The following is a 25,817-nucleotide window of genomic DNA, read 5'->3' as shown; positions in this document are numbered from 1 at the left end:
ATAGCTGCCTCTCCATGTCAGGAGCTGTTAGGAAGACTAATCACCTCTATAGGAGGTCTCTAAGTACTGGAGAACTTAGCAGCTGTAGCCACTGCCTGGTAATTCTAGAGTTAACAATGCTAAATGATTATAGAGTGCTACCACCAGAGCAAGGTAGCATATAAACCCCTGGTGGGCGGGAGCACATGGTCAGAGAGAGGCCTCAGCAGGAGAGTGAGAGACTCCATCTGGGAGCACATGTCAGTGCTGCCACAGCCAGTGAATCTGCTGCTATTGTTTGGCCATTGCCTGCTGTTGAATAAACTATAAGTTGATTTGCACAATGTTGCCTTCATCTAATACCTGGATAAGGCAGCTTACCATCACAGGATCCCCATCCATCACCCAGGGATTTCTCCTACAGACACCTCAGTGGTTGCTCCAGGGAGAACCAGTACATCAGCCTCTCCCTTCATATTTCTTGCACACACCACCTGCTGGAGACCTGCTAGACTGTAGGCCAGTCCTCTGGTCACCATTTCAAGCACAGCGTGCCCAAGGCCACATAAGCTAACCACTCCGGTATTATTGGCCCCGGCTGCCTCCAAGCCACAAGAAAAGGCAATTCCCCGGTGGGGGATGTTGCATACGGCACACTGCACTAAATCCTTGAGGCAGCTAACTTTGGTATGCTGCTTGATTCCGCACCTAACAATTCTCAAAATGTGAAAAGTCTCACAAAAAGTTGCACAAAAAAAGAAAAAGAAAGCAATAGGAGTGATACATGTCCCCTCATTTAGACAAATGTAATACTTAATTTCTCCTTATGGGGCACAGATTAAAGAGCAATAAAACGCCAACAGGCAATTTTTAGCTCCAACAACGTATCTTTACCTTGAGAAGGGAGAGCACGGATCCTCATTCCATGTTGAGGGCTTCAAACAATATAAGCAGTACGTTTCCAACGGATTAAAGATCATTGATTAGGCTCCCATCTGCAGGATTCCTAACTATCCACTTTGGATTTCAAGTAAAGTGCAACAACTCTAGTTCAGGGGTTGCATACTCTGAAATCCAGATTAAAAGGGCAGATTTAAAAGAATAAGCAACTGTTCACACAAAAAGTTAAATATTATATATCCCTCTTGAATTATCAGTTGTGATTGAGAAGGTGGGTTGAGACAAACTACAGTCACAATTCGCCCATTATCACCGACTACATGTAATTTGATATTGAAACCTTTGAAGTAAACATTTCAAATATTTTTTTTAATTGTAGAAATTAATAGAGCAGGTGATAATTGTAAACTGTTCTCTATGCTTCATTAGGTAAAAGTTTTGCTGTGACTTTTTTCTGCTCCTTTTTCTTGCAGGGAACAGAGGATCTGAAGTTTAATTCATAGCAGGAGTAAGGAAAACAGGTTAAAGATTATTTCACGCCATATCTAGAAAATATTTCCATTGATGTATGTAATGAGATAATGATGTTATGTAATTATATAAGACTATCTAATGACTTTTTGTAAAGCGTTAAGTCATCAGGTTGCATCATCTCTCAGTTGTCAGTGAGTATGGGACAAAAAGCTGATTTACACAAAATTCCTAAATAAGTATGTAACAAAGTATTTAGGGATCTATAGAGCATGTCAAGGGGTGTGGCCTGATGTCATGTGACCAGGGTGATATCACAGGTCATTTACCCTCTTAACATGAGCAAACTGTACCCCATGCACATATCTGACCACATAGAAAATCACAGCATGTCGGCATGCCTGTATAGATTTTTTCTCCTCTTCTTGCAGGCTGCTGTGATTTCATGTGAAGTAATATGCTGTGATTTCATGAGATACATGCTTGATGTACAGTTCCCTGTTCCCTGTTAGAAGGATAAAGGACCTATGATGATGTCATCCTGGTAACATGACATTACTGCTACATGCAGAGAAAGCATGGGGAGAGTTGCTATATTCAGCCCGAGGATGACACGCCACCTCAACTTGCTATAGGCATCCTTACATACCAGGTAAAATAATAAAGTTAATTATATGGAAATCTGTGGGGAACAAGTTTTAGCTAAAATAGGAGTGTCAGTTAGTTACTAGGGCTCTATGGGAACCTGTTACTAGCTGTATTTATGAAAAATGTGGTGACAAGTTGACTGGTCACAACCAAAGCAGATTTAAAAGAGATTTTAGAGTGAATGAAGGGTTGGATAGAGGGGAATAAAAGTCAGATAAGAAGCATTTCACTGTAAATTTATACTACAGATTTTTTAATAGTTATTTTCACTATTTATACTGTATATGCAAAGTAATAGATAATCACTCTCTGAGTATAATATGGCATATAAGCCTACTGTTATTGATGTAGAACAATTTAGCCATTGTCTAATTTACGTAGACATCAAGAAGATTTTTCTTTTTATTATTATTTATAATGTGGTCATCATGAAAAAAAAACCTTTTGATCCGTAGCTAAAATGGTTATGAAAAAAAATTATAGGGTTGTTAAGCACTTGATCGGCCGTACCGCTTATAACTGTCAGTGTTTGATTGTATACAGAGCCTAGCAGTCACGTGGCAGTGACAAATGTAGCAGTCATGTGATTGCTACAAAAGTAGATACAGGCTGTAGTAGGCGCATGGCTGTCAAAGTGACATCACAGCCAACCTATGTGAATGGAAGAGCTTGACATGGTGAGTATCAGCATTTTATTATTTTCTTAACCCCTGCAGCCATGTATCAAGCTTTTTTATTAAATCTTTATTAACTTTATTAATCTTTATTATTCTTTATTAAGAAATTGATGCTTCCCTAAAAGGGAATTTGTACATTTTTGCTTACATTTAAAAGGGTGAACTAGGTGGTTCTTGCTCTGTGCTCTCTGCTTATGTCTAACATCATTGGAGCAAGGGTTAGGTTTTGAACTCTCAATAGTCAGATATTGATGGCCTATACTGTGGACAGATCATCATTTAGAATTCTTGGCTAATCCCTTTAAGAGAGCTGTGCATAAAGGGATGACCAAAAACTTCACTAAAATAAAGAAATATTGTAAAGATGAAAAGTCCAAACAGCTGTCTTACTCATTCTTCCAATATATAAGATGTGTCAGCAATATCTACACTTCCAGACATCCCCACTCCACACGTCTGATGTACACCACCTATATTACTACCTAGACCTCTCAGATACCTTGTCGATTAGCCAAGTGATAGAGAGTCTTTTTCGCATCTCCTCAGGAAGATATGTAATGACAATTGTTCACAGAGCTTTGTTGTGCAACACCAGATATATAATGTATAGTTGTAATTTTTTCTCCTACTGTACAACTACTTATATTTCTAAATAAAACTTTTTTGAAAACTAAAAAAAAAAGAAAAGTCCAAACAGATAGAGGAGATCCCTCACTAGTAACCCACAACTAGAAGCAAGTCTGGGAGAAATTGGTACGACAGGGCAGGTGTATACTAACAAGCAGCAATTACTGAAATTAGAGAATTTGGACCCAAAATGAGCAGTTGATCAACATTTCTTTAAGGGCTTGTCTTTATGGATTCATCTATTTTTATATTGTACAGGAGAGATGTAAAGTAGAAAAGAATAGAAAGAGTTGCACTCATAGGGTTAGTTAATTTGATTGTTTTTGTTAAATGTACAAATATTTTTACTCACCGTTGGTAATTATGCCTAGTGCTGCAGGCCTTCTGCAATTCCTGGAACCTTGTATGGGTCAGTTGCTTCCATATAGTTTGTACCTCAAACAAGCTTTCACCAATTGCAATTCTATTTTCTTCCAGGTTTATAAAAAATATTGTGATGAATCCCAACTTTCATATCATGTCACAGGGTCCACTTATGCTAGAGAGTCTCAAAATGAAGTACATAAAGCCAAGCCCACCTACTCAAGATGACACCTTACTTTCTAAGCTCTAACACCCACTCAAACCTTCACTGCCACCAGCTATACTTCTCATTTTAATTTATAGTAAATAAGGAAATTGGTGGCTGTCTACATAAATCACTTAATAATTTTGAAACCCACATTACAGATTGCTCAGTTAGGTAGTTGAATGTCATGTATCTCTGTGAGACCCATCTTAAAGCAAATCATCCACAGGGATTTAGTGGTTGGAGACTCAAAATGTTTGACCGCTGTAACACACTTGTGCTGTCTGACTAAGATGATAGTGCGCTGCATCTGCATAAACTACAGCAGCGCTACATATGATGCCTCCTCATTCTGACACTTGGTATTGATTGGCATTGGAGATATAAGAATGTGCGGTATGTGAGATCACTTGCTGTTTGCAGGTATAGATGCTAATACTATCCCTCAATTAGATGTCCCTCAACTATGACTATTAATAACAAAGTAGTGTCCCAACACGTGTTTCGCCAGGTCACCCTGGCTTTTTCGAGGGGTGGGGGTGGCTGGGTTCGGCCACTTTTTTATGTGGTAATCATAGATTAACAGCTTCACTGGCCAATTGGAATTCACCAACAATATGGTGATAGAAAACAATGTAACCAGAGTGTATGGAATGTTTGTAAATACCAAAGGACAATTTACTTAATATCACTAGCTTTAGCTATCATTAGCTGTATAATAATTCCCAGTGAGAAAGCTGTATAAATCTGTATTTTTTAATAACAAGCAAAGGCAAATGGACGGTTCCAAAAATAAAACAGCAAAAATCTATATATGTCATTTTTCAATACACTGTGACCCATCTTAACCATTCTCCACCAATCTGACAATACTGTTATGACATACAACTAGTCGTTGTATAGAAAATACTAAGTGGGCACATTGTTCAATGAAGGAAAAAGGAGGTACTTTAATCAGTGAACAGAATAAAATAGGTTACAGGAAACAACCAAATCCAAAGTTATCATTATATTATCATTAGTTATCAAAAGTTTTTAAGTGCAATTAAAAAAATATTTAAAGATTGAAAGTCCCCTGAAGTCCCATCCATATAAAAATCAAATACATAAAAAGTAATAAAATCACCCAAAACACTACATATTGAGTATCACCATGTCCGTAACAACCTGCACAATAAAATAAAATTGTCACTTAACCCATATGGTGAACCCCGTAAAAAAAAACACAAAAAAATCTCACAAAGGAATAACAGCACAAAAAGTGATCTCCGACATGATACGAAAAAAAAATTGAGCTTGTCCTGCACAAAACATGCCCCAAAACAGCTCTGTTAACAAAAAATAAAAATGTTATGCTTATTAATACATGGTGATGCAAAAGCAAGCAAATTTTTCACAAAATTAGTTCTATATTCTGTAAAACAAGTTACCGTATATACTCGAGTATAAGCCGACCCGAGTATAAGCCGAGACCCCTAATTTTACCACCGAAAACTCGGAAAACCTGTAGTACACAGTAGTATACAGCTTGCCCCCAGTAGTATACAGCCTACCCCCAGTAGTATACAGCCTGCCCCCAGTAGTATACAGCCTGCCCCCAGTAGTATACAGCACAGCCCCCAGTGGTATACAGCACAGCCCCCAGTAGTATACAGCACAGCCTCCAGCAGTATACAGCACAGCCCCCAGCAGTATACAGCACAGCCCCCAGTAGTATACAGCACAGCCCCCAGCAGTATACAGCACAGCCCCCAGCAGTATACAGCACAGCCCCCAGTAGTATACAGCACAGCCCCCAGTAGTATACAGCACAGCCCCCAGTAGTATACAGCAGCCCCTATACAGATAAAGAAATAAACTTAATACTCACCCTCCATTGTCCCGATGTTCGTCGCGGCTCCCGATCCCCATCGCGGCTCCCGGCGGCTTCTTCACTCTTCTCTGGCCGGGAGATCGCGCTGGCCGTCGCACACTGTGATGCCGCGCTGTCGCCGCTGATGACGTCATCCGCGGCGACAGCGTCGCATCACAGTGTGTGACGGCCAGCACGATCTCCCGGCCAGTGAAGAGTGAAGAAGCCGCCGGGAGCCGCGACAGGGTTTGGGAGCTGCCGGGAGCCGCGAGGAACATCGGGGACACCGGAGGGTGAGTATTAATGTATTTATTTTTATCACTGACTCGTGTATAAGCTTATACACGAGTATATACGGTAACCATAAAAAGCTGTATAAATAGGGCATAGCTGTATCGATGTAATCATGATTAACCATGATCGTGATGACCCATAGAATAAACTGAACACATTATTTATATGGTATGAACAGCAGGGAAAAAAATGCTAAAAGCCATAAAATTAAATAATTTTTTTTAACTACCACCAAGAAAGTCAATAAAATCTCATTATTAGCTATTGGACCACCCTTCCCCCATAAACGATGTACCTGAAAAGTGGATCTCATCTTGCAAAAAAAACCAATCCCCCACTGTCCAAATTACAAAGAATTAAACATTTTATGACCTGTAAATTGTGACATTGCAAACCTGTTCTGAATGGCACTCCTTCCCTCCTATGCCCGGCAGTGTGCACTTGCAGCAGTTAACCAACAAATGGGGGATCCTCATTCTCGGTAGAAATTGGGTATCAAACTTTGTCTTTTTCGTTTTTCATCATTTAATACTTTGTGAAGGTTTAATTTTTGGCCAAAATGAATGTATTGTCTAAAAAAAAATTACAGCTTGTAAATTACACCTCCATTTTGTTTTAACCCCTGTTAAACATTTTCATACATTGATGGGTTTAGTTTTTAAATTGGCATAATTCACTGGGTTTTTCTGTCATTAAGGCCTCTCAAAATCACTTAAAGCTGATCAGGTGCCTCTATATAAGGGTTTAGGCGATTTTCATGAAAAAGAGAAAAGTTGCACCCAAAACTCAAAAGCTCCTAACAACCTAGTAAAGAGAGAGGATGCATAAAAACCCATGCTAATATAAAGAAGACATTTGGGAATGTTAGTTATAAAGTTACTTGGGTTCTATGGCTATCTGTCTGAAAAGCAAAACATTTTGAACTTTGAAAATTAATACATTTTTAGATTTTTTGCCAAAAGATATTATAAAAATTAATTTGAAGTATAATTTTTAAAGAGAAAACAATCTCAAAATATCCTGGATATGTTAGTGTTACAAATGTATAACCTCCTAGAATGACACAGAGCAAATTTTAAAAATCCTACTTGGTCCTAAAGCCCTAAAATGGCTTAGACACAAAGGGGTTAATAATAATAATTCTAATTCAATATGAAATATAAAATATGTACTGTATCTCAAATGTTAACCTTTTTAACTGGTGAGATGCAATCACTAAATATGTAGAAGTAACATGTTAAGTTTAACTAAAATGTGAAACGACAAGGTAGGAGTCAACATATAAAGGTGATACAATACTGTACCAGACATATCTGTATTATGTGGGGCTGTTTGAACTCTGTGAGAATTCCTCAATAGTAATTATTATGCCAAGCGCCCCATTGGTACAATTACACTAAACCCCTAATTAACATCCACGAGATTAGATTCCCCACATGTTAAGTCTGTAGGAGCAAGGTTGAGTGAAGCATTTTAAACAGTTTCACAACATTGTATTGTCTTCATTACAATCTTTATACATCAGTAAAGATGGGTTTTGGATAAAATGCACTTAAAATAATCCAGCAGTGTCACTAAATATAGGAGTGAGAAGGTAATTGTAGTGTCTTTGTGAGATGAAACCTAGGTTATTTTTTTTTCGAGGTGACATTAGACAGTTAACATAAGAAGACTGTACATTTGACTAATCCATTATGTAACCTAAGTCTGTTTCTTCAGTGTATTTTTACAAGGATGGTGCTAATTCAATGTTTCTGAATATGTTTTCAAGGGGCTTGCGAGGATAACCCCTTGTCATATATACCCTGGATTGCCCTTTATAATATTTTACCCCAAGGTATATTTATGTAATATGATATCTAATGGTCAATATAAAAGGAATCATTAACAACAGTTGCATCTGTTCAATAAATATGCATGGGCTGGATTACAACAGAATCACCCTCAAGTAACCGTGTAGACTCCTACTGTATTTTATCTCAAAGCAACTAAAGTCATATACTACACCATGTTAAAATGTATTCTGATTTTATTTACGTATCTTAAAATGTCCAATTGACAAACACATAATATAAAATGATGATTCCAGACTTATTGCATGGTATGAACTAGACAAAATACACAAAAGGGCATAATGAATGCACAGTGAAATATACACTCACCGGCCACTTTATTAGGTACACCATGCTAGTAACGGGCTGGACCCCCTTTTGCCTTCAGAACTGCCTCAATTCTTCGTGGCATAAATTCAACAAGGTGCTGGAAGCATTCCTCAGAGATTTTGGTCCATATTGACATGATGGCATCACACAGTTGCCGCAGATTTGTCGGCTGCACATCCATGATGCGAATCTCCCGTTCCACCACATCCCAAAGATGCTCTATTGGATTGGGATCTGGTGACTGTGGAGGCCATTTGAGTACAGTGACCTCATTGTCTTGTTCAAGAAACCAGTCTGAGATGATTCCAGCTTTATGACATGGCGCATTATCCTGCTGAAAGTAGCCATCAGATGTTGGGTACATTGTGGTCATAATGGGATGGACATGGTCAGCATCAATACTCAGGTAGGCTGTGGCGTTGCAACGATGCTCAATTGGTACCAAGGGGCCCAAAGAGTGCCAAGAAAATGTTCCCCACACCATGACACCACCACCACCAGCCTGAACCGTTGATACAAGGCAGGATGGATCCATGCTTTCATGTTGTTGACGCCAAATTCTGACCCCACCATCCGAATGTCGCAGCAGAAATCGAGACTCATCAGACCAGGCAATGTTTTTCCAATTTTCTACTGTCCAATTTCGATGAGCTTGTGCAAATTGTAGCCTCAGTTTCCTGTTCTTAGCTGAAAGGAGTGGCACCCGGTGTGGTCTTCTGCTGCTGTAGCCCATCTGCCTCAAAGTTCGACGTACTGTGTGTTCAGAGATGATCTTCTGCCTACCTTGGTTGTAACGGGTGGCGATTTGAGTCACTGTTGCCTTTCTATCAGCTCGAACTAGTCTGCCCATTCTCCTCTGACCTCTGGCATCAACAAGGCATTTCCGCCCACAGAACTGCCGCTCACTGGATGTTTTTTCTTTTTCGGACCATTCTCTGTAAATTCTAGAGATGTTTGTGCGTGAAAATCCCAGTATATTAGCAGTTTCTGAAATACTCAGACCAGCCCTTCTGGCACCAACAACCATGCCACATTGAAAGGCACTCAAATCACCTTTCTTCCCCATACTGATGCTCGGTTTGAACTGCAGGAGATTGTCTTGACCATGTCTACATGCCTAAATGCACTGAGTTGCCGCCATGTGATTGGCTGATTAGAAGTTAAGTGTTAACGAGCAGTTGGACAGGTGTATCTAATAAAGTGGCCGGTGAGTGTATATATATATATATATATATATGTATATATATATATATATATATATATGATATATATAACAGGAAACTCCACTATTATATCCAAGATACCTATCTAATTGTATGAATCATGTATATCAAGTTTCCCCTATAATTAGCCACAATAGTCGTAGTAATGCTCTTATACCTTACCCATAGTGTATGGTGTGTAACCGGCTTCCTGACACACGTTTCTCAGGGGGTAGATTGCTTCCTCAGAGGGTATGGTTGCATTAGTCCAGCTCAGTCTTATATAGTACTTGGCGTCTGATGACATAAGCAAGTGCCAAAGCACCATTGTGAAGCCGCACCAGAAGTGGAGTATTACAATGCCTCAACTAAGGTGGAGATGCCACAGGAAGTTGTGAAAGCGCAGATCCAGCCGCACATGGCGGGCACGAATCCCCCACGTGTACGAGGATACAGACCAACCCACGTGCGCAATGCCAGACTGGGCCACCCAAAACCCCGCCCCCAGCAGCGGTGCAAGAAAATATGGGTGGTGATGGAAAATAATAATTGGAAAAAGTGACATGTGGGTCTGAAACCAGTACCAGACTTGACCTAAGGAGTCTATAAAGTGACAGTGTTATATAATTGTATATTCCCTAATTCTCCAGTTCTATATGATGTAGAAGAAACACCATTATTTACATAAATACATCCCACTGTATGAGCAACACTATAATATTCTAACAATATGGCAATACATTATTTTACAATCCCAATTTGTGTTTAACTCTTCTCGGACTGCTCGCTGACTTTAGACTTCAGTGGGTGGAGGTCCGGACTTTAGCAGGAGCAGGTCTTTAGACATGGCTGCAGTTTTTTGCTGCTCCTGAACTAGCCAAGACCCTAGGGAGAAGGTAGATGCAGTTAGTTACCGCTTCTCCCTTCTTCGCTCCTCACAGCAGCGTGCTTAAGAAGCGTTATGCATGGAGGAGCAGAGCCAGCACGGCTGCAGGCTCCATAGACTCTATAGACTGGGTCAAATCTGTTCAGTATCCCCAGTGACATTTCCCCTGTAACTGTGGCTTTATAGATGCCTCAGTTACAGGGGGAACCTTGTAAAAGAAAATAAATTAAATTAAAAGAAAAAAAAGTGAAAATTTCCACCAGGGGTCTTTTATGACCTCATGGGAGACATATAAAGTAAATGACAAACAATGACATCTCCCCATATATAAAAAAAAAAAAATCCCCCGCTACACTACAAAAAGCATATATACATATTATATATCAAATGACGGAAACAAAATTCATAATAACAACCAGAGGCCATACTCCACAAGTCCAGTGTGGTACTGGTTGGAATTATGGTTGTTTAGTTGGAATTATGGTTGTTTAGTTGTGATGGTTCGGCACTCGGTCACCTGCGCCTTGTGCTCGTGGACAAATTGTGCTTATAAATAGACAAGGAAAATCCCGGCACTTCGAGGTAGGTGAAAATCAAATATTCTTCTTTTATTTAACATAAATAAATCAAGTATAACATGCAAGGAAAACACGTTTTTTTGGCTCCACCTGAGCCTTCATCAGCTGGCGTCTTCCTGAACAGTGGTGTTTCTTAAGCAGATCAGCGTCCAATGAATGCGTTGCGAATCATTCTGCTGCGTCATCAATCATGTGATCACATCACGTGATCTAACATTAACCATGTGACCGATCACGTGATCAGTTTAAATGAAAAACAAACACTAGTGGATGCTATCGTCTTGCAGGGAGATGCAATCGAACAAAACATAAGGTATGTACGTAATAAAGGAACATTCATATAATAACCATTTTGGACATTACTGTTTTTAAGCATAGTTTAAATCATGTTTTATATTCAAAAAACAATTTAAGTACCAAATTCTCAAAATCGCTACATTGTAACATCTATTGTTAGTAGTATTTCGTATAATTAAAAGGAGAATTAGTGACGTCAATCTCCTATCTGGAGACAAAATAAATTTTTCACAGATGTTAGTATAAGGAAAAAAAAAGGTTAGTATTAAGAATAGAAAAATAATGGGTTTTGTTCTATACCATGTCTTCTCTCCCATTGTCAGTTGTACTCATGGGTTCTGTGTCTGTAAAAAGATAATGAAAGGGTCAGACTAGAGTTGGCCAACTTCATAGTCCCTATTTAAACCATGCGGTTCCAATGTTTTCAGTTCATGTATCCAAAAGGCTTCTTTTCGTAATAACAATTTGGTGACAACCCCCCCCCCGTCTAGGTTGATCCACTTTGTCAATAACTTGAAATTTCAATTGTGGTAATGAATGGTTGTATTTTTTAAAATGTGCAGGACCCCCTTCCCCGCTCACCTCTCCGTTCGCTCCGTCTCCGCTCTGCCACGCTCTGCCACGCCCCCGGAACTCCGCCACGACCCCGGCCACCCTGCGCCTTATAGTCCGATGCGCCTTATATATGGAATAATTCCATATATAAGGCACATCAGACTGATGCGCCTTATATTCCGGTGCGCCTAATGGCCTGGAAAATACGGTATGCTGAAAAACAGTATTGCCCAAAATGGTTATTATGTTCCATTATTATGCACATATCTTTATGTACATACCTTATGTTTTGTATGATTGCATCTCCCTGCAAGACTATAGCATCCGCTAGTGTTTGTTTTTCATTTAAACTGATCACGTGACATGATCACGTGATTGGTCACATTGTTAATGTTAGATCACGTGATGTGATCACATGATTGATGACGCAGCGGAATGATGACGTGTTCCGGTAAGGAACACCACTGTTCAGGAAGACGCCAAGTGATGAAGGCTCAGGTGGAGCCGAGAAAATGCGTTTTCCTTGCGTGTTATACTTGATTTATGATGTCTTGTTAAATAAAAGAAGAATATTTGATTTTCACCTACTTCGAAGTGCCAGGATTTTCCTGGTATTATGGTTGTGTCATAACTGGATCAAAATAATTTGGGGCGATTTAGTGTAGTGGACTAGACTATGCATATTTAACCTTTTGTGTTCCCCTAAAATGTTTAACCCCTTCCCGCTCTGCGTCCGATATATCGGACACTGAGTGTAGTGAATTAGCACCCACCGTCTGATATATTGGACGCAGAGCCGATGCCGGTTTAGCTCAAGATCTGAGCCGAACCGGCATTGGTGCCGGCTGTAACATATAGCGGGCACCAAAGTGTAACACCTGCGATTGGAATGTGCTCCGATCGCGGGTGTTTAACCCGTTAAATGCAATCGCCCACTCCCCAAACTGTTTTCGGGGGAAGCCGATCGTTCTTATGGCAGTGCTGGGGTCTGATCCGGTCCCCAGCACTGCCTGCAAGAACTGCCGGTAAGATGGCGTCTATGACCAGCCTATATAAGTGCATACTTTGAAACTGCTAATACCCTGCAATACATGAGTATTGCAGAGTACTATCATGAACAAGCAATCAGATGATTGCTTGTTCATGTCCCATGCTGGAAAAAGTGAAAAAAAAGTTATTCAATAAAAAATAAAGAAAGAAATCAATAAAATTGCCCAAAAGCCCCAAAACATATAAAGAGACATATAACGCAATAAAAGTCTAAATCATAACACAAACCCCACTTATATATTATCACCGCGTCCATAACAACCCGTAGAATAACAGTAAATAAATATTGAACCCACAAGATAAACGCCGTAAAAAAAACTGTTATAAACCCTCCAAAAATTATGATTTTTACCTACTTAATTACACAAAAAATGCTATAAAAGTAATCAAAAAAACATATCTACTCCAGAATGATACTGGTGCAAAGTACAACATGTCCCGCAAAAAAACAAGCCATCAACCTGCTCTGTAGCCAAAAAAGTTAAAATTTTTCCCATATTAGGGTTTTATTTGACAAATTTTGTAAAACGTAAGAAACAATATTCATGTCTGGTATCCCTGTAATTGTATCGACCCATTAAATAAAAATAACATGATTGTTAGGCTAAACGGTGAACACCAAAAAAAAATAAAAACAAGTAAAAAATCCAGTACAGATTTGATGCTTCTCTACTCTTGCCCTAAAAAAAAAGTTCCTAAACTTACTACAATAGGGGATACCAACCCCAAAATGGTAATACTGGATAAAGCATCTCATCCCGCAAAAAAAAATGCCACCACATGGCCCCAATAACGAAAAAGCAAAAATGTTATGGCCTACAAAAGGATCCAATGAGGAAACTAAAATCCTGGCAGCTGCAGGGCGTTCCTTCCCTTCTGCACCTCACTGTGCGCCCATAAATCAAGTCACGGCCACATGTTGGGGGTCTTTCTACTTGGAAGAAATTATAGAACAAATTTTATGGTGGGTTTTCTCTTTTTATCTTTTGGAAATGTGTACATTTTAGGGCTAAATGAACGTATATTTGAACAATCTAAATTTCACCTCCATTTTGATTCAATTACTATAAAGATCACAAGGGGTTAACAATCTTCTTAAAAGCTGTTTCTGATAGTTTGAGGAGGGCAGATTTGAAAATGGGTTGGTCATATAGGGGGTTTTGATGCTAAATATGTAAAATGTTATTCAAAACAGTATTTATCCCCAAAATAGTCAATTCTGAAAATCTGGAGAAGTGATATTCGATTTGTAAGCCGCGTGACATCAAAATAAATTATCCAGACATTTCAAAAATTATGAAAATGTAAATCCTTTTTATTTGCAAATAAATGCAAAACTTATCAGGCAAAATTTACCACTAAAATGAAGTTTAACATGTGGGGTAAAAACAATCTCAGAATCATTTTGATAAGTGACAAAAAAATCGGGCTGAGCCTTAAGCTACAAAATGGTTGCGTCCTTAAAGGGTTAATTGCTGCTGAGATATTTATGATGTGTTATTAGGACCTTGTTACAGATTTGGTATATGATAACTCCCAGTCCCAGTATCACACTGTTTGTTGTTTTTTTTTTTATATGTATCTCTTTTAATGGGGTGTTTTTAAATACATCAGTCGTACACAATGACCTGAAAAAAGTGATGAATAAAGATTTATTATGTGTACCATGTGAATTATTGGCTACACTACTTATTCAGTGCTATTTAGTTTTTTTTTTGTTAAACATATCTTGTTTAATCCCTGAGCTGAGTGGTTTTGCTGAAAAAATAATAATAAAATTATGATAATGTAAGAGGAAAAGTGCTGGATCAAGGGACAGAAGCAAAAGAGCTTCATTAAGAATGCACTGCTCCAGAGAATGATGGAGTTGTTGTGCCTGACAGGCAGGAGTAATCGCTGTACCATCCCCCAGCTGCTGTGTATGAGTGATCCAGGTCAGGTTTATTAGTCTGACTGTTTATTAGTCTTGACTGTTCAGAAAGCTCTATGTAATGTGTTTATCAAAGGCAAGCTACGACAATCCAGCTTTCCAAAGGTCCTAAATGCTATGATAGTTATAATTAAATAGTTAAAATGTTATAACTTTTCAGCAAAACAACTCAGCTCAAGGATTAAACAAGATATTCTTCGGCATTACTGTAGCTACAGCTACAGGGTATGTTTGGTTCATGATGCATGAAATCAATTGGTAGATTTGGATAAATAAATGTGGCCCATAGTTTCTGCACTTTTCAGTGCTCCTGTATAGTTGAATGGATAGTGACCACCATGTGTAATTTGATGACAACTGAAGATGAGCTTCAAAAGACATGTTGATAAGCTTTTTAAAAATAAAAGGAGACATTTTATTGCATATATCTCACTGATTACATCAAAAGATCCATTGAAAGTTCCAGAAGAAATACAAACAAAATGCTTAAAATAGACTGCAGGGGAAGAAGAGTGGCGGGTAGCAGGATACAGTTTTTGGATTACTTATAGGGTGTGAACACTTCACACAAAAGAGCAGACAGTGATGGCACTTATGGTTATAGGGAGGGAATTTTCCAATATTTGACTTCACCTGCTAATGTGCTTCCTGCCGATTCAATAAATTTATGATGGCCTTATAATTAATAATAGAAAAATGCACCAGCCTGATTTCTGTAACTTTAAGGCTGCATGCACACGAATGTGTGCCCACATGGCTACAGGCAGACACGGTGGCCATGGCACAGTACGGTGAGTACACGTTGTGCTAATCATACAGATTACAGGTGCCATAAACAACTATGGGGGATGTATATGCGGCCGTATATACGTCCCCCATACATTCATGTGAATGCAGCTTTAAGGTAGTTTGAAAATGTCTACAGTAATATGAATGCACTTGCACAAAATGAACAAAAACACTAGTATGATGTTTTCATTCAAGCATTCATAAACATAGAATATGGGAAAGGTAGGAGGAGATGGAAGAATCTCTTTGTACTTTCATTGGATAATTAATTGGATCTAAAAGAACAAAGTCAGATCAAGTGCTTAAACTTAGGAGCCTATTTAATTGATTTCAAAGCAATTGAAAACAAGGGAACACAGGCTTGGATCCATAAACAAATATATTAATGAGAAAGCAAGTCAGCAGGTTTACTTTATTTATAGATTGCTTACATTTGCAATAACACGCTGTAGCAAGTGTCCAAGTGGCGCAAATACACATCCATGTAAAGTTCCACCTATGATACTGTTATAATGCAGTCAACTTGTAGCATAGTCATAAAAACATTTAGTAATCTTTGTTGTACCTTCATTCTAACAATATGGTTATTTAATACAAACTTATTTACTGTCCTAGTATTATCTGTGTGTACAACAGATTTCAAAAAACCTATAGTAGTCAGCAGTCACATGTCTGGCGTTCCCCATGGATCACAAGCAAAGCTTGCAGTGTGCAGTATTCAGTGTGCTGTTCAGTTTGCATCCAAGACTTTAAGACCATGGATCTGTTGTTTTACAGTGGGTACAGAAATTATTCAGACCCCTTTAAATTTTACAGTGAGTACAAAAAGCAATTAGACCCCTTTAAATTTTACAGTGGGTACAGAAAGTATTCAGACCCCTTTAAATGTTTCACTCTTTGTTTCATTACAGTCATCAGGTAAGATTACAAATGTTTTTTTGGCTCATTTATATACACTCTGCACTATATCTTGACAAAAAAAAACTGAAATGTAGATATTTTTGCTAATTTATTAAACAAGAAAAACTGAAATATCATATGCTCATAAGTATTCAAACCCTTGCTCAGTATTGAGTAGAAACACTCTTTGAGCTAGTACACCATGAATCTTCTTGAGAAAAATGCAATAAGTGTTTTTACTCCAATGAAGGAGTAGAACCATCTTAAGTAGAAACAGAAGGAACGGGACAACATGTGAGTTAAATATGAGTGTCACTGGAAAGGGTCTGAATACTTATGGGCATGTTTAATAACAAAAAATATTTACATTTCTGTTTTTTTCTGTCAAGATGGGGTGCAGAGTGTACGTTTTTGACAAACACTGCATGAATACAGGTACAGTTTGCACATTGTTTTCGGTGCAAAGTCAGACAGAATACTGGCACAAACACTTTAATAAAAGTGGACTGTAGTGTTGAATGAGCACAATGTAGTGAATAGAGGAGGCGGCAGTACCACTGCTTTTCAAAATCCGGTGGTCATTTAATTGTTGGGTGTGAAAGAGGAAATTTGGGTCTCTTCAAACTTTGTGACACAGATTTCTGCCCACAGAGAGGGTAATTTCCCCCTGTAGCTGGGGCCCAGTTACAGTGGAAAAAAACGGAAAATGCAAATGTCTACAGCAGTGATGACGAACGTTTTAGAGGCCGAGTGCCCAAACTACAACCGCAAACCTGCTTACATATTGAAAAGTGCCAATACGGAAATTTAACCCAGAAAGGTCCTAAACTCATACATTCGGGAATGAGCACAACTTGTTTAGCATTGTTTGCATAAAGAACATGTGGTTCTTGTTTACGATTGGGTGTAGTTCCTCCCCATTGCGTTTGAATTCTGTTTAGACGCAACATCTAAACGCGGCCTAATACAGGCAGTCCCCAGGTTACGTACAAGATAGGGTCCAGAGGTTTGTTCTTAAGTTTTATTTGTATGTAAGTCAAAACTGTATATTTTATAATTGTAGATCCAGACAAAAAAAATTTGGCCTCAGTGACAATTGGAGTTAAAACATTTTTTTCTGTATTGGGACCAAGGATTATCTAGAAAGCTTCATTACAGACACCTTACAGCTGATTATTGCAATCTGGGACTATAGTAATGCATCCAGAAGCTTCACCAGAGGTCAGAGGGGTCTGTCTGTAACTATGGGTTGTCTGTTAGCCGGGTGTCCTTAAGTAGGGAAACGCCTGTATTGCCATTATGGATAACTAGAAAACCTGCAGTAGTCCTGTGTTATTAAAAAATAAATAGGGAGCAGTCCTGTTGAGCAGTCCTGTTTAAGTTTACACTAGACTGCTGCAAGTCCTATATAACAAAAGACAGGTGTCTAGCTGTAGCAGTCCTGTGTAAAATATGGTGCAATAGGATGAAGAAGTCGTTTTTTAGTTACTCACAGGGGTTTCCCGCCATGCCACCCTATATTCTACACAAGGTTGCTGCAGCTTGCTTGCTTCCTTTCTTACTGCTGTTGTGTTTCCCTCCATGTGACAGGACAGCCTGATATTTATGGGGGGAGAGGCAGCAGTCTTATTTAAGTCAGTGACTTAGGATTGCTGTGTTTTACACAGGACTGTCTGCTATGGCTTGGATTGCAGCAGTCTTGTGCAGATTGAGTGACTAATGACCAGGGATGTTAATGATGTTCAGGAGAGACCAAGAGGCATGGGGATGAGCAGCAGTTAAAGCTCACCAGTTCAGTTCTTCTGACGGCCAGCTTCATCTCTGTCTGCAGTTCGTTCCTACAACATGTGGAAAGGAATCAGGGGCTGAATGAGCAGACGCTGTGATTGCGTCGTACAACAGGGATTCCACCCACACTTAACATTTGACCTAAGGCTGGACGGTGTTCCTTGCTGAAGTTCTTGTGACTGTAAAGCTGGCAGCAGCCAGGTAGATCAAGAGCAGTAGGCTTTGCTAGCTGCACGCTCCAGGATCAGGAGCAGGACACATTGCAATGCTGAAGGTGGCTTCGGCCACTAAGCGCGTGCCGACAGAAAAGGCCCTGCGTGCCCATCCTGGCACGCATGCCATAGGTTCGCCACCGCTGTCCTACAGGGTTCTTTTATGACCTCTTGGGGGACATATATAAAAATACATATACATATAATATCAATACACATATCAATAAATATATGGAGATACATATTCTTATCTCCCAAAAAAACTTTGAAAGAGGTCCCTGTAGTTTACCCAAAACCACACATATTGGCCCACACTTACTAAGGTTGTTGCGCCAGTTTACTGAGCAGATCACATGATTAGATCACGTGATTAAGGAAATGGTCATGTGATCGGGGGATGTGTGATCGGTGTAATACATTGCAACTGTCCTACGGAGGAACGAATACAGGATCATGGATGGTAAGTATATAAAAACTGGGAAAAGATTAATGTGCCAAAGGGATCACATAATGGTTTCAGATACTTCATTGAGTCCGTTTGGGCTCAAGGTTTGCAAATAAAATGGTGCAGTGCAGAGGGCGCCAGATTAATGAAGAATGTGCACCACAAATCCTGAATCTGGTGCACCTTGAAGAGTTTCACCTATATTCTAGATAGTGAGAAAACAAAATGATTAGGAGGGGTGCAGAATGAACTGTATATTTGTGGTGGGAGTGTCATAGGTGGGTACACAAAACATTTGAGGGAAGCAAATATTGTATACATAGCATGTGCCATGAGTATGTTTTTTTATTGTCTCTAGCTATCTTCCACAATTATGCAGCTTCCCGTTACTTACATTGTGATAACTCCTAACTTACAATATTATGTCACCTAAATAATATATATCACTCACACAACCACTGACCATGTTGTGCTCCCAAAATGTATTATAGTTAATAAGGAGCGGAGCAGACATAGGACATTGGACTCAAAACCTCCCAAGTAACACCAGCAATTGGGATTGATCGCATGTATTAACTCTTTAAATGCCACTGGATTTGAACTGGCAAAGCTCAAGACAAATCACAATAAGAGTAAAAATAAGTGCTTGATTTAGTGTATTGTATGACATAGTCACAAAGAGTAAATTACCCTACTAGCACTGGCCGACTACATAGACCTGCTGCGCATGCGGCACTTGAGTGCACATTGCGAGAGCTGAGGTTGGCACATGTGCAGTATGCATGTAAAGCCAGCCTGCACTAGCAGGGTACGTGCAAGACCAATATTAAACTCACATGCAAACTGCACGAGGATAATGCTGAGGAGGACCGTGACATCTGGAAAGGGGACAGGGTTACGAGTTTAAACAGCCGGGTGGAGGTGGGGTAGCTCTTAAAGGTGCAAGGTTCAGCTTTTCCACTTCCTTGACTGTATCTCAAGAGAGGACATTAATAAAGGTAATTTTGAAAGAAATTCTTCAGTCATACAAGATATGAAGACCCCTAAGACTTGCATACTAGTCTATAAGGCACTGCTAGGAGTTTGTGGGTATTTCTGATGTGACAGCTTCTCTTTAAATCTTGAATGATTAGCTCATCTCTTACTGTGGGGCTCCATTAAGGAGACTGTAAAATCATGTGAGCTCACTTCTGCATTAAAAATATATGTAGTGTATTTTTTATAACCTGATCATTTTTATTATAATACATTTATCTGTGGATACAGAAGACTTATGGAAAATTGCGCAGTCCTTTCTTCACATAAACTTTTCAACTGTGTTTTACAGATAGATTATACCATAGAAAACATAATAATGATATTAATATTACAGTAATAATTTTCTGATCATATCTAAGTTAAGCTCACATTTCTCTTTGTGCAACCTGCAATTAAAACCCTATCATTGTTTTAACCTCAGTCAAACAGTTGCATACCATATTTTCTCTGTCACAGATACATTATTACTACTTGTCTTCAAAGCCCTTGTATAATTATATGCTATGACTCTGCTATTTCATGTATACTGGCTCGGCAGTTTGCATGGATCCAGCGATCTACTACGTCTGCTCTTTTTTTTATGACTGACAGAGCAATACGTAGATTGTTCCGATATTTATGCTGTCTGTGGCTTAGCAAGATAATTAAAGGATATAAATTAATCAAGTGCAATTAATTAGAAACTTTATGTTCGCAGCAGTCCTTCTTTGCATGTATAATTTATATTTATTGATTTCCTGGCTTTCATTAGCCTATGAGATAACAGCACAAATGCATTAGAGGAGAAAATGCACAATTAGCGCAAGGGTGAACTGTGGCATAATTGATAGATCAGAACATGTTTGGGGTAAATATAGAGGTTTGTTATCTGTCATAAGCAGTTAGAATGGATGAGCTGTGCGTCGCTGTTTTTTTTACATATCTCGACTGATTAATGTGAGGTTTAAAGAGCTGTCTTAATGGAAACCTGATAGGGTAGCTGAATTTACATTTTAATCAGAGTATTTATGACAGAGAAATCCATTGGCATAGAAATGTCTTATACTATATAATATAATTTACAAGTATCTTTTACGCATTTTGCATTGCAGAGGCGTAGAGGATATTGACTTGATTTGGAACAAGTGGCTCATTTGCACTTAACCAGATCTTTAACTGTACATAATAGCTGCATAGATCAGATACATTTAATTTTTAATTTCTGCCTAATTATAAGGTTCTGGCCTTTTGCTGTATTTGTGAGTAACCATTAAGTGTATCGTTTACCTAGGGTGAATGGAAATTTCCTTTTTAAATAGGCCCACTATGAAATATAATTACAATTATATTTCAAAGGATCTCAATTAGAGATGGGTGAATTTTTCAAAAATTCGATACGCCGAGTTTGCCGAATTTTCTGAAAAAATTCAATTCCACACAAATTGAATCATGATGAATCACATTAAAAACCGGGTATTTCCTGGGTGCAGATGGCCTGTAGGGTCTTGTAGAACGTTGTGCCATGCTTAAATATGCATAGGGAGCGTAGTTTTGTTTTCAAACAATGCTGTGTTTTAGTATGACATGCAAACGACAGCTGCCACTCTTAGAATCGCTTTACTCTTCAATTCCATGAGCACTTACCGGGGCCAACTTCCAAATAAGCAAAGCGGGAACACAGCCTGACAAGGTAACGTCTGTGCCAGCTCGAAAGGACCGAGCTGAGGGCCAATATCCCAATAAAAGATCAAAGAGTGCCCTTATTTACACTGACATCAGATGATTCCATAGATTACTACAGAACCTGTTCTGTAAAACGCTGAAACATTTAGAAACCCCCCAAAAGAGTGGAGAGGGTGTCGGCAATAATTTAGCATTGATGTCACTGATCATTTTGCCCTTCTTTTCATCCGTTAGTGTCCACTTTCAATTGGTCAATAATCCATCAGTATTGCTAAAGCCAAAAACAAACAGGAGTTGATCAAAAGCAGAGATGATAAGCAAATGGGATATTTGCATGTCCTCTGTGTTCTGTATCTACTTCTGCTCTTGGCTATCAATCCTGAAGCTTTTCATTCTTTCTTACAGATGAAATGAAGGGGAAAACCAAACCTAGTGGCAACATCATAGAGTGGTGGAGGGTGAAAACAACATTATGAAAATCACAGTGTGTTCAGGGCGTAACGGCATGACGTAGCACGCAGCACGTCACGCTGCACAGCCGCCCTCCACACCTCCCGTTCCCCCACGCTGACCTGGCCCTTGGACCCGGCTCGGGACGGGAAGGGAGGACCCGGGCTTGCCCGCCCTGCCCCGCGGCGGTAGCAGCACCGCCGGGCATGCTGATTTTTTTTAGCCACGGCACTCACCATTGAAGGAGGCTGGCCGCTCGCGGCACATCTTTGGCGCATCTTTGGCGCTCAGGCGCCGAAACAGCTGGGCGCCTGCACGGCTATGTGAGCTGAGCTGGGAGGACTGAGAAGACGAGCGGGGATCTGACGAAGTCCGGTGCCGGATGCACGCTGACCCGGAGGAGGGCGTTCTGAGATCGCGGCCGAGGCGGTGTGGCTGGAGTGCTATCCTGGGTGTCGGCGTGACCGGAGACAAAGGCTACAAGAAGTTCGTCGTGTTTGGTCCCTGCTCTTCAAGCCTGTGATGACTGCATTCTGAAGCCGTTCGTTTAGATGGGTGAGATGTACCTGGCCTGAGATGTCGGCCGCTCGCAGCAGTTCGTTTGGATGGGTGAGATGTACCTGGCCCTAACCTTCCTCTCCCATGTATTAAGCTGACTGCATATGGTACTAACTCTGCCTTTTTTCTAACCAACTTAACATCTGCATGACTTCTGCCTGCTATCTCTTTGCTATTTGTCCGCTATACGTCAGCCATTTGTACCCCTTTACCTAACTTTTTTAACATTGTCAGTCGCAAGCTATATCTCTGCAACTGCCTCCCACGGGGATAACATGCTATCAAGATCGCAGAAGATAAACTAATAACCACAACGTGGCATTTGTGTTATACTAACTCCGCACACAAAACTTTCTAACAATTGGACAATCCATTGGGGTGAACGGACCCTGCTTTTGGTTATGCCTGCCTTTTAGGACTCGTTTTCCTGGCTTGCAGAACATTCTGTGTTTTTCGATTAATCTAAATCTCTTTTGGTTTCAGCTTTCTATATTGCTTGCTATTTTTCAGTGGCTTGTATCTCGCCTACCGTACCAATTTAATACTGATCATTGTCAATCGTGCAGTATATGTTGTGATACCATTAGGTTGCTGTATTTGGGTCCTTGGTTATTTGCCCAGTGGTATAATACTTTGGTTTAGAGGGTATTTACTTTGATATCAGGTATGCCTCCTAAAAATACCTCAAGGAAGTCCTTGGGGGCAGCCTCCCCCAAGGAGAAAGAGAAAGGAGGGGCTAAAGGAGACAATTCCACAAAGTTGGATAAATTATGGAAATCCCCCCCAGTTAAAACACGTACAGGTTCGACTATACAGAAAAATCCTGAAAATGAGGCTCAAGACCCCAAAAATAAACCACAAGGCTCGAGATTGGCTACGGTAGAGGGGGAGGAACAGGACGGGGACGAGTCAAATATGGGGGGAGAAAACGTAATGTTAAAAGAGATCTTAGACTCCATAAAAACATGCAACGCAGCAATACTGGGTCTGACAGATCAGGTTGGGGCCTTGAGAGGAGATGTCTCTCTTATGAGAGAAGAGCTGAATAGGGTAAGAGATAAACAAAAAACAGCAGAAGACAAAATTATTAATATTGAGAAGGAGGTGGGCACTCTCAAAAAAATCACCTCCCGTCTGGAGGTAGAGAATAAGGCCCTTAAAGGAAAAATTGCGGATATGGAGGACCGCTCAAGAAGAGCCAACCTAAGACTAATAGGGGTTCCAGAAAAAGCTGAGGGGGAGAACCCTGTAAGTTATATTAAAGAATGGTTCTTGAAGGAAATAGGGAAGGAGCATCTCTCCCCGCATTTTCACATTGAGCGGGCTCACAGAATCCCGGCAGGTCCCTATATTCCGGGGAATACTCCCCGCACCCTTATTTGTAAAACGTTACTCTCGAGAGATCGGGATATGATATTGAAACGAGCACGTGATTTAAAAGTTCTATCAATCCAAGGGGCTAAAGTTGCAATATACCCGGACTTTTCTAAGGACACCCTCCAGAAGAGGAAGAGTTTTCTGGAGGTGAAAAAAAGGTTGAGAGACAAGGGAATCATTTATTCATTAATGTTTCCGGCCAAATTAAAAATTATTTTTCAAGGCCAGTCCCAGTTTTTTAGTACGCCAGAACAAGTCTCGGACTGGTTAGATCTTAAGGGACTATGAATATGGATATTTAGGCCATCATATCTTGTTTCAGGTCAGCAATGGGGGGGATGGGGGTGAGGGGGGGCGGGAAAGTGGCTGAAGTAGGTAGAGTTGTACTACGGTAGAACAGGTGGGGGGATTTGGGGAGGGAGGGATGATCCGATGCTGGGGATGTTGTTTGGTCGTTATGTGGTTTTTTTCTTTTTTTTTTTTCTTCTTCTCTTTTTTTTTTTTTTTTCCTTTTGGGTCTGTTCGTGCTCCTTTTCCCCCGTCTTTTGTGCAGATATAATATATGGGTACTAGGTTTATATTATGGAACATAAGAGGTTTAAAAGATCGCCTGAAACGCTGCATTATTTTTGATTATATTGTTAAACAACTACCAGCAATCGTTATTTTATTGGAGACACATCTCGATAAGGAATCTTTGGCTCTTGTAGAAAGGAGGTGGGCCAGTCAGGCGTATAATTCAGTTTTTTCATCATTTTCTAGAGGAGTCTCCATCCTGGTGCATAGATCAGTTGGCTTCCAAGTATTAGAAGCAAGGTGTGATCCAGACGGAAGATATGTATTTTTGTTAGGTATACTAGATGGCATTAAATGTGTTGTGGCAGGAGTCTATATACCTCCCCCCTTTAGATATGACGTCCTGATAAGTCTACTACGGTTTATGGAAAAGGTGGGTGATTGCCCGGTTCTGGTCCTTGGTGACTTTAATGCTGTTATGTCGGATAAGAAAGATCGTATAGGGAAAAAAAACCCGGCAAGTATAGAGAAGGGAGACACCCCCTTCGCTAGGTTTTGCCAGGAAGTGGGTTGGAGAGATGTGTGGAGATCTTTAAAGGGGGATCAACCGATATTTTCATGTTACAATCGCTCCCATAATACTTTTTCCCGGATTGACTTAGCGTTGGCTAATGATCTTGCCATCGATTGGGTGGGGAAAATTCGGTACGATAACCGTTCCATCTCTGATCACTCCCCGTTGGTTCTTGAGTTGTCCGGATCTGGGAAACCTGCTCTTAAGTTCTGGAAGCTCAATGCGCATTGGTTAGTGCTATTGACAGACGAGGATAAAATCAAGGAAGAGATATGTAGATTTATTGCGATGAATAGAACCGGGGCCAACCTTGGGTTAATGTGGGATGCTTTGAAATCCTTTCTTAGAGGGATATTAAATTCAGAAATTATATACCTGCATAAGCAATGGGCCAGAAAGGAGAGGCTATTAAAAAAGGAGGTAAAAGAAAAAGAGGGGGCCTTTCTAGAGTGCGGCTCGAGAGAGCGGCACGATAGCTTTATTAGGGTACAAGAGGAATATAATAGACTTATGGCAGTTAAGGCGACGCAGAAATTATTTTTTTTGGATCAGAGGGCACATTGTGAGAGTGGGGTACCCTCAAAAGGGCTTTTGCAGAAAGTTAAAAAACAACAGGAGGAAAATAGAATAACAGCCATTAAAAATAATTTTGGGGACATAACTTCTAATGCCGAGGAGATTAGAGATACTTTTTTAAAATTCTTTCAAGGTATTTACTCCTCAGATTTGGAGGTGTCAATAGGGGACATAAGACACTTTCTAGATAATATTCAATTCCCTTCTCTCTCGAGGGAAAGGTCAGATGTGCTATCGTGCCCTATTACGAGTGCAG

The 25,817-nt window shown here is 39.9% G+C and overlaps 1 long non-coding RNA gene across 1 annotated transcript in view; it reads left to right on the top strand.

Annotated features, from left to right (window-relative positions):
- LOC140068947 (uncharacterized) overlaps positions 1-25,817 on the top strand; it is a 76,444-nt gene that overhangs the window by 4,821 nt on the left and 45,806 nt on the right. Inside the window, exon 3 of the long non-coding RNA XR_011848646.1 lies at positions 1,353-1,400. This is a non-coding gene — a long non-coding RNA (uncharacterized lncRNA). The remainder of the gene's footprint in view (positions 1-1,352; positions 1,401-25,817) is intronic.

This window comes from Engystomops pustulosus, chromosome 7, assembly GCF_040894005.1.
Source record: "Engystomops pustulosus chromosome 7, aEngPut4.maternal, whole genome shotgun sequence".
NCBI lineage: Eukaryota > Metazoa > Chordata > Amphibia > Anura > Leptodactylidae > Engystomops > Engystomops pustulosus.
The sequence above is the reverse complement of the archived record's forward strand: the minus strand, read 5'-3'. Positions and strand labels throughout refer to the sequence as shown.